Consider the following 9,789-nt stretch of genomic DNA (forward strand, 5'->3'; position numbering starts at 1 on the left):
CCCCTTCCACTCAGCCCTCTCTGGCACCGCCGGCCGGGATCCCCCAACTCACAGGCCCAGCCCCGCATGGCCACTCTGCCCCAGCCCACGGCAGGACTTCCCCCTCTCGTCCCCGCACCCCTCCCGCCCCAGGCAGCGCCCTTCTCCTTCGCCCCACCCCACGCACGCTGGCCCCGGCAACTGAAGGGCTTGGGTCTTCAGGAGCTTCTTTTCCCCCCAAATCAAGGAGCGCTGCTTCTTGATCAAAGCAGTAGTTTTATTTCAAGAAAGGCCTCTCGATATTCTGTTGTCATTTAGCAGCGGCCCAGCCCCGCAAGACACGTCTTCCAAGAACTCCTCCTTCTAAAATGGAGGGCAGCAACACACCAGCCTCAGGAGATCCTGAAAAACAAACTTGCACTTCCAAGAAGGAAAGACCCACTCGCTGGCTGTTCCCCAGCTCTGCTTACAGACGTCCCTCTGCCGCCTTCAGCCTCCAGGACAGCTCTGTTGCACACACCCGCGCCAAGGGACACCGCTCAGCTGCCTAAGGAACAAGTCCTAGCCCAAGCCCGAAATATTATTCTCTTTCAAAACACAAGCTTCCTGACCCTTTTCTGTCAAAACCAATCTTTATTTTAAACTTCCTCGAGTCTACCTTAAGCACTAGGCTCTCCTAGGTCAGCGCCCATGCTAAAGCACCGCTGGTAATTTTTGTCATGAAGTGGGACTAGAAAGCATGAGGCGGCCTTGAGCTTGTCCTTTGAAATTCAAGTGGAGAGCACTAGTAAGACCTAGCCCTACTTTATCCTATGGGACTTAACTGGTCTAATTCTTGCCTACCCCTACTTGAAGCTACAGAACTTAAGGAGACTTCTTCTCCTATTTGAGGGAATGGAAACAAGGACAGGTGGCCTGGGAGGATGGGGACAAGGGTAGGCAAGCTGGGGACAAGGGTAGGGCAGCTGGGGACAAGGGTGGGAAAGCCAAGGCCCAGCTCAACTTGAGTCTGGCCAGAGCTCTCCAGGAGAACAAGAAGGGCTTCTAAGGCTATCTTCCTAAAGACCACCTAGGGATAAGGTGGGCCCTCTCCAGAAGGAACTGGCAGACGTGGCTGTCCGGCACAAAGAGAAGGCTGAGGCTCTCGATGTCTTCTGTGCTTCAGCCTTGGACAGCAAGCGCTCCAGCCACGCCGCCCAAGTGGAGAAAGGCAAAGGCAGGGACTGGCAGAAGAAGAGCCTAAGTCCCCTGCAGCAGAGGATCAGGTGGGAGAGCGTGTAAGGCACCTGAATGCGCACAAGGGACCCGCTGAGGTCCATCCCCAGGTCCTGAGGGAGCTGGCAGACGAAGTTGCTAGGCCACTAGCCATGGTTTTGGAAAAATGGTGGCAGTCAGGTGATGTCCTGGATGACTGAGCAAAGGGCAATGCGAGCCAAGAGACCAGCAGGACTGGCCCCACCATTGAGCCCTGGGCGACACCACTGGTGACCGGCCATCAGGTGGATGTCAGTCCGGTCACCGCCACCCCCTGGGAGCCACCGTCCCATCCCGCCAGGCAGGGCCAGCGGAACGCCCTGGGCAGAGCCCGGAGTGCCTCCCTGAAGAGAGAGGGCCGCTGTGCTGAGAGAGCTGTAGGTGAGGGCTTGACTTGCCAGCGCTCCAAAGACTGTCTGTCCCACGCCAGCAAGTCGTCCTCCCAGCAAGTGGCCCCCCTGACGGCCTGCAGTTGCCCCAAGTTCTTCTTTGGGCTTTGTCTAATTGGAAAAAGGCCTCTTCCTTCAAGTGCAGCTGCAGGTGCCCCCAGACTGCCCCCAGCAGCTCAGTCCGTGGAGGTGGATGTGGACGTGGCCGATGAAGAGTCCCAGGGCTCTGACCATGCCTCAGATGGGAGGGAGCCAGAGCTACTTGCTCCGCCACTACTCCAGCTTTGGGGTGTGTTTTCTGGGCCTTGGCAGCGCTCTAAGAGGCTGGAGATGTCCCAGAGGCTCTGGTCCTCAGAGCAGGCCCCCTCCTGGCTCTGTGGCAGGGGCAGGAGCGTCTGCGCTGCTGCCCCTGCCCCCTGCCCCCTGCGAGCTTCCAGCTGGCTGGGCGAGAGGCTGGGGGGGCGGCAGGGGCTGCGCAGGGCAGCTGCCTGGCTCTCTGTCCCTGCTGCTGGGGCTGTTGCCAGCATGGCTGCGTCCATGCCTTGAGCCGGGTGCCGCTGTTCCCCCGGCCGCCGTCCCCGTCGCCGGATCACAGCTGCGATCCTGCTGAGGGTGGCACGTGCCGTGCGCTGCAGCGTGTCCAGCACGGCGGGGCAGCAGCCTGTGGGGCGCTGCGGGGCAGCAGCCGTTGGCCGGCTGTGCCTGGGACCCGCCGGGGCAGGAGATGTGCCGCGCGTGTCCCCGACCGCCTCTTGGGCCGCCTCTGCGCAGATGACGCAGGGACATTTGGGCCCTTCCTGGTCAGGAGGCTGAGGCTCCAGCAGCACCGGAATGAGGGAGGGCTTGACCCAGATGGTGTATATTTTGACGCCATCCCCTTTCTTCTCTGACGTCTCCTCCTCGTGGCTGTCTTCTTCCGGGGACAGCGGTGGGTCTGCCTTTTCTTGCCCTGGAGAGTCCCTGGAGACGTCCGGGAGCCCTGCCCACTGCCCACTGGGAGTTGACAGCTGGCTTGGCGAGGGGCTGGGGGGGCAGGCGTCCGGAGTCAGGGCCTGTGGCCTAATGTAAGGGCTGCTGCTGCCACGAACTGGGGCACGGGCTCTGGGTGTGGGCGCTTGAAGGCCCCAGGGCTCTGACCATGCCTCCCGTGGCATGGGCACGGGGAGCCTCTTTTCTCTCCTCCTCCCCCTTTGGTCTCCGCTGCGTTCTTCTTGGGGCAGCTCGAGGAGGCTGCAGATGTCTGAGAGCTCCTCGGAGCAGGCCCCATCCTTGGTCGGTGCCACTGGGAGGACGACCTCGGCTGCTTTCCCTGCCCACTGGCCACTGAGAGCTTCCAGGTCACTTGGCAAGGGGCTGAGGGCGCAGCGGTCTGGAAAGCCGTCTGGGGTGGGGGGTTTTGCCCTGGTGTAAGAGCTTGTGAGACTGAGCCCTGGGCCATGGCCTGTGGTTGCACCTGCTTGAGAGCTCCCGGGCTCTGCCCAGGCCTGGCGTGGGCGGGACACTGAGCTACATTCCTGCCCACTACTCCAGCTTTCCTCTGTGTTTTCATCCCCTGTTGACAGCTGGAGGAGGCTGGAGATATCCCAGAGACTCTCGTCCTCGGAGCAGGCCTCGTCCTGCCTCTCTGCCACTGGCAGCACTGCCCCCGCTGCTGCCCCGGCCCACTGCCCACTGAGGGCTTCCAGATGGCTTGGGAAGGGGCTGGGGGGACAGCAGGGGCTTTGCAGGGCAGAGTCCTGCCTCTCTGACCCTGCTGCTGCGGATGTTCCTGCTCTGGCTGCTTCCCTACCTTGTTCCACCTCCGTCTGTGGCTCCGGTTTCTGGCCACGTCGCCGCATCCCAACCGCGAGCCTGCTGCGGGCGGCGCGTGCCACGCGCTGCAGGGCGCCCAGCACAGCGCAGCTGCGGCGTCTGGGGCTGCGTGGGGCAGCTGCCTGGCTCTCTGCCCCTGCTGCTCTCACCTGCTCAGCCACGGCAGCAGCAGAAGAGGCGCTCTTCTCCTCTTCCTGCGCTGCTGCCTGCATCTGCCAGTTGTCCACCTGCGGTGAGGAGGAGGAGGAGAAGGCGGTGTGGGATGGAGGCGATTGCCATGGCACATCAGACCCCTGCGTGCCCGCAAGCCCAGCCCTGGTGCCAAGGCAGCTCTCTGCTCCCCCATCCTTCACCTTGTGCTTCCTCTGCCAGCTCGACAGCCACTCGCGCGGCTGCAAGTTGATGAACTTCTTCATCTTCCAAATCTTTCGCGTCGGCTACTTCCTCTGCCGCTGAGGTCCCCGAGAGAGATGCTGCCTCCAGAGACAGATGCTCTCCTGGGAGAAAGAGGGTACTGCAGGGCTCTGCCCTCCTTAAATAGCCTCCCGGGCAGGGCGGGGCCCCGCGCTGTCACAATGGCCCGCGGGCCCAAGGAGGCCCCGCGTCACAAAGGGCCCGGCAACGCGCCGCCGCTGTCACAATGGGCCGTTTCCCGGCGCCCCGAGGACAGCAGCGCAGGGGGCACACAACTGGCCGCCGCTGGCTGCAACTAGTTGCAACCGGCTGTGCCCGGCACAAGGCTCCCCCGCTTTCCCCTCACAGACGCTCCAGACGGCCCCAGCCAACAGCTCCCGCACGGCCCCGCTGCCCGCGGCCTCCCCGCAGTTCAGCCCTGTCTGCATCCCGCAGCTGACGGGGACACCGCCCTGGGCAGCCAGCCGTGGCCGCGGGATGTCCCAGGCTCAGAGAGAGAAGTTACTTGTGGCAAGAATTGCCTTGCTAAGCTTTGGGGCTTGCCAACCAGCATGCCCTTCTGTGCAGAAGTTTCAATAAATCAAAGCTCTCGACCGTGTGTGTGCATCGGCCTCTTGCACCCAGCAGGAAAGACCCCGCTTTGGGACAACAGGGGGGTCCTGGGGACTTGCTGGGGCAGGACACGTGCTGTGCAGCTCAGCGTCTCTGCCCACACTGCTGGGGGAACTGGGCCCCTCCTGGCAAGCCCCCAGTGCGGGCCTTCAGCAACACCGCCGGCTACAAGGGCCCAACCCAGACAGCGTGCCCTTGGCTGGCTTTCCTGCTTTCCTGAGACAGCTCTTTCTCCTTGCTTCCTCCCCATGGCACACCGCTTGCTCTGGGATTTCTTGCCCTTGGCACAGCTCTAGGAGGCTGGAGATGTCCCAGAGCCACTGCCATCAGGCCCCATCCTGGCTCTGGGCCACTGGCAGCACTGCCTCCACTGCTGCCCCTGCCCACTGCCCACTGAGAGCTTTCAATGGCCTTGGCGACGGCCTGGAGGTCCAGCAGGAAAAGTCGGGCAGAGTGGGAGCCTTTGCCCTGATGGGAGGGTTTCTGCTGGGGAGAGCTGGGTCATGCACTGTGGGGCTGCACTCTGGAAGGTGCCAGGGCTCTGCCCATGCCTGGCGCTGGAAGGAAACTCAGCTCCCCTCCTGCCCAGTGCTCCAGCTTGCCTGTGGGTTTTCTTCCCCTTGGGACAGCTCTAGCAGCATGCAGATGGAAACAAAGTAACCAGAGGGTAGAACATCCTAGCTCTCACTCCTAGATCCAGGGCAGGTCCACCTAACAAGAATCCCCAGAGGGCAGAGCCACCAACACCAAAGGGCCGCCTGCTGCTGCTTTGCTTTGCTCTGGCCTCCTGTGGCCACTGCCGCCCCTCAGGCAGCGCTTCCAGGGTGCCAGCCATTCTCAGACTGGCTTAGGGGCTGCGGGGGCTGTGCTGTGGGGCAGTGTTCCCGGGCTGCTTTTGGCTTCCAGTTGTTGCAGGCAGCAGCTCCAAGAGCCTCCCAAGGAGGCTCCAAGGGGCTGTATTGGGGCAGGGCATGCTTCCAGCGTCCTGCCATTCCACCTCTCCATTCGCCACACGGACACACTTGACTTGCTCTGAGCCAATACCAAGAGAAGAATGCAGCGTCTCCCAGCTGCCAGCCTGCTCAAGCTCACCCCTGCCCCGTGCTGCAGCGTGCCCAGCCCAGCGTGGCCGCGGCCTCTGGGGCGCTGCGGGGCAGCTGCCTGGCTCCCTGCCCCTGCTGCTCTCGCCTGCTGGCACAAGGCAAGAGACTCTTCCCTCCTTGCCCCCTCTGGTGCCTCGGCAGCCAGAGGCGTGCGCTGCTCCTCTGCCTCTGGAGCTCCTTGACTTCCTTAGGAGAAACGCAACTGAGCAAAACACCCAAACATCAGTGTGTTCTCGACACCGTTCTCATTCCAAATCCAAACGACAGCACTGGAGCAGCTCCTGAGAAGAAATGAACTCTACCCTAGCTAAAAGCAGGACCAAAGGGGAAATCACACCTGACAAATTTGGTGGCTTTCTGGGACGGGGCTACAGCCTTGCTGGCAACTAGTCCAAGGAGTTTTGAAATGGTCGTCCATTAGAGACGTCCCTCTCATTGCTAACAAAGCCAAGAGAACATAGCACATCACCTCTGCATTTATCCTCCACCACTGGCACACGTGGGACCCCGCTCTGAAGGGACCCGTCAGACGCTTGGACTGCATTTGCACCCAGCACCGGCAACTCTCCTTGGCAGAGATGGCAATCTTGGCCTCTGGGAAGCCCCCCGGCAGATAGTCCTGTTCCTCTTCCCTACCAGAACCCTGCAAGAGAAATTGGAAGAGGACTTTGGATTTCAGAAAGAAGAGGAAGCAGCTCCAAAGCATCTCAGGCTAGGCAGGCCCTTAAGTCAACTGTGGAAACCGCAGCATGAATTTGGTCTTCAGGTGAAAGGCAAACCAAGCTGGCCTTCGCATCAGCAGGCAACAGGGAGATGAAAAAGACCTAAAGCAGGGGCAGGTTAAAGCCATCCTCACAAGCCCAAGGGCTCAATCGCCCGCTCTTGACATAGAGAAGAAAAGAGCTTTTAGCAGACCTTGGGAAATGAGCGCTGGCGGCCAGCAAGTGTAGATCAGAGCCAGTGCAAGGACACGTGTCTCTCCAGGGAGCAGAATGGGAGCCCAGGTAAGAAACAGCTTGCTGCAATTACTTCAGCCAACCAGAGCAGCAAATCTGACTGCAGATGAGAGAGGGGATCTGAGGGATCTGGGATGCCAGCAGAAGCAGATCAAGGCCGTCCCTGAAGCAGCAAGTCAGGAACTGTCAGCCACAGCAACAGCCTTTTGGGTCAAACAGCTGACTGCTCTTGCACAGCAGCTTCTGTTCTCGCATGATGCTGGTTGTCACTTTCCTATTGCTTTGTAGAGAAGAAAGGTCCATCCTGCCAGAAGGTGCTCTGCTTGGGCCAAGAGGGTATGGCAGAAAGCCAAAGAGTCCTGAGCTTCTTTTAGGATCAAAAGAAAGAGTGTCATGCAACAGCCAATTGCTGGTCAGTGTTTTGAAAGGTAACTACTCCATCTGTAGGTGACTCCCAAAAGAGTTAAGAAAGAGTAAAAAGTAAGAAAGAAGAGAAGGTAAGAAAAGCCAAAAGGAGGGAGAAGAACTTGAGGGAAAGGGCATCACTTTAGTTTGTTGGGAGAAGAACTCCAATGAGCTTTCTCCTGACTTTCAAAGCAGCAGGCGCCCGGCCCTCTCCTCTGCGTTCCTCCTCGCCCTCTCTCCAGCACGCTGCCTCCCGTCTGACGACGACGACGACGTCTGCGCACAACAGGCAACGGGGGCTTGCCCAGCGGCTTCAGAGCAGGTAGATGGCCCAACAGCCTGCCGCCCCTTCCACTCAGCCCTCTCTGGCACCGCCGGCCGGGATCCCCCAACTCACAGGCCCAGCCCCGCATGGCCACTCTGCCCCAGCCCACGGCAGGACTTCCCCCTCTCGTCCCCGCACCCCTCCCGCCCCAGGCAGCGCCCTTCTCCTTCGCCCCACCCCACGCACGCTGGCCCCGGCAACTGAAGGGCTTGGGTCTTCAGGAGCTTCTTTTCCCCCCAAATCAAGGAGCGCTGCTTCTTGATCAAAGCAGTAGTTTTATTTCAAGAAAGGCCTCTCGATATTCTGTTGTCATTTAGCAGCGGCCCAGCCCCGCAAGACACGTCTTCCAAGAACTCCTCCTTCTAAAATGGAGGGCAGCAACACACCAGCCTCAGGAGATCCTGAAAAACAAACTTGCACTTCCAAGAAGGAAAGACCCACTCGCTGGCTGTTCCCCAGCTCTGCTTACAGACGTCCCTCTGCCGCCTTCAGCCTCCAGGACAGCTCTGTTGCACACACCCGCGCCAAGGGACACCGCTCAGCTGCCTAAGGAACAAGTCCTAGCCCAAGCCCGAAATATTATTCTCTTTCAAAACACAAGCTTCCTGACCCTTTTCTGTCAAAACCAATCTTTATTTTAAACTTCCTCGAGTCTACCTTAAGCACTAGGCTCTCCTAGGTCAGCGCCCATGCTAAAGCACCGCTGGTAATTTTTGTCATGAAGTGGGACTAGAAAGCATGAGGCGACCTTGAGCTTGTCCTTTGAAATTCAAGTGGAGAGCACTAGTAAGACCTAGCCCTACTTTATCCTATGGGACTTAACTGGTCTAATTCTTGCCTACCCCTACTTGAAGCTACAGAACTTAAGGGGACTTCTTCTCCTATTTGAGGGAATGGAAACAAGGACAGGTGGCCTGGGAGGATGGGGACAAGGGTAGGCAAGCTGGGGACAAGGGTAGGGCAGCTGGGGACAAGGGTGGGAAAGCCAAGGCCCAGCTCAACTTGAGTCTGGCCAGAGCTCTCCAGGAGAACAAGAAGGGCTTCTAAGGCTATCTTCCTAAAGACCACCTAGGGATAAGGTGGGCCCTCTCCAGAAGGAACTGGCAGACGTGGCTGTCCGGCACAAAGAGAAGGCTGAGGCTCTCGATGTCTTCTGTGCTTCAGCCTTGGACAGCAAGCGCTCCAGCCACGCCGCCCAAGTGGAGAAAGGCAAAGGCAGGGACTGGCAGAAGAAGAGCCCAAGTCCCCTGCAGCAGAGGATCAGGTGGGAGAGCGTGTAAGGCACCTGAATGCGCACAAGGGACCCGCTGAGGTCCATCCCCAGGTCCTGAGGGAGCTGGCAGACGAAGTTGCTAGGCCACTAGCCATGGTTTTGGAAAAATGGTGGCAGTCAGGTGATGTCCTGGATGACTGAGCAAAGGGCAATGCGAGCCAAGAGACCAGCAGGACTGGCCCCACCATTGAGCCCTGGGCGACACCACTGGTGACCGGCCATCAGGTGGATGTCAGTCCGGTCACCGCCACCCCCTGGGAGCCACCGTCCCATCCCGCCAGGCAGGGCCAGCGGAACGCCCTGGGCAGAGCCCGGAGTGCCTCCCTGAAGAGAGAGGGCCGCTGTGCTGAGAGAGCTGTAGGTGAGGGCTTGACTTGCCAGCGCTCCAAAGACTGTCTGTCCCACGCCAGCAAGTCGTCCTCCCAGCAAGTGGCCCCCCTGACGGCCTGCAGTTGCCCCAAGTTCTTCTTTGGGCTTTGTCTAATTGGAAAAAGGCCTCTTCCTTCAAGTGCAGCTGCAGGTGCCCCCAGACTGCCCCCAGCAGCTCAGTCCGTGGAGGTGGATGTGGACGTGGCCGATGAAGAGTCCCAGGGCTCTGACCATGCCTCAGATGGGAGGGAGCCAGAGCTACTTGCTCCGCCACTACTCCAGCTTTGGGGTGTGTTTTCTGGGCCTTGGCAGCGCTCTAAGAGGCTGGAGATGTCCCAGAGGCTCTGGTCCTCAGAGCAGGCCCCCTCCTGGCTCTGTGGCAGGGGCAGGAGCGTCTGCGCTGCTGCCCCTGCCCCCTGCCCCCTGCGAGCTTCCAGCTGGCTGGGCGAGAGGCTGGGGGGGCGGCAGGGGCTGCGCAGGGCAGCTGCCTGGCTCTCTGCCCCTGCTGCTGGGGCTGTTGCCAGCATGGCTGCGTCCATGCCTTGAGCCGGGTGCCGCTGTTCCCCCGACCGCCGTCCCCGTCGCCGGATCACAGCTGCGATCCTGCTGAGGGTGGCACGTGCCGTGCGCTGCAGCGTGTCCAGCACGGCGGGGCAGCAGCCTGTGGGGCGCTGCGGGGCAGCAGCCGTTGGCCGGCTGTGCCTGGGACCCGCCGGGGCAGGAGATGTGCCGCGCGTGTCCCCGACCGCCTCTTGGGCCGCCTCTGCGCAGATGACGCAGGGACATTTGGGCCCTTCCTGGTCAGGAGGCTGAGGCTCCAGCAGCACCGGAATGAGGGAGGGCTTGACCCAGATGGTGTATATTTTGACGCCATCCCCTTTCTTCTCTGACGTCTCCT

At 60.5% G+C, this 9,789-nt stretch overlaps 1 protein-coding gene across 1 annotated transcript in view; it reads right to left on the minus strand.

Moving 5' to 3' along the window:
• Positions 1 to 9,789, minus strand: part of LOC127465562 (uncharacterized) — a 25,890-nt gene continuing 16,101 nt past the window's right edge. The window contains exon 4 of the mRNA XM_051776064.1: positions 1 to 728. The gene's annotated coding sequence lies outside the window, so the exon portion shown is untranslated. The remainder of the gene's footprint in view (positions 729 to 9,789) is intronic.

The sequence above is a fragment of the Manacus candei genome, unplaced genomic scaffold, assembly GCF_025592945.1.
Source record: "Manacus candei isolate 608988 ecotype Guabito, Panama unplaced genomic scaffold, ASM2559294v1 h1tg000432l, whole genome shotgun sequence".
Taxonomy (NCBI): Eukaryota; Metazoa; Chordata; class Aves; order Passeriformes; family Pipridae; genus Manacus; species Manacus candei.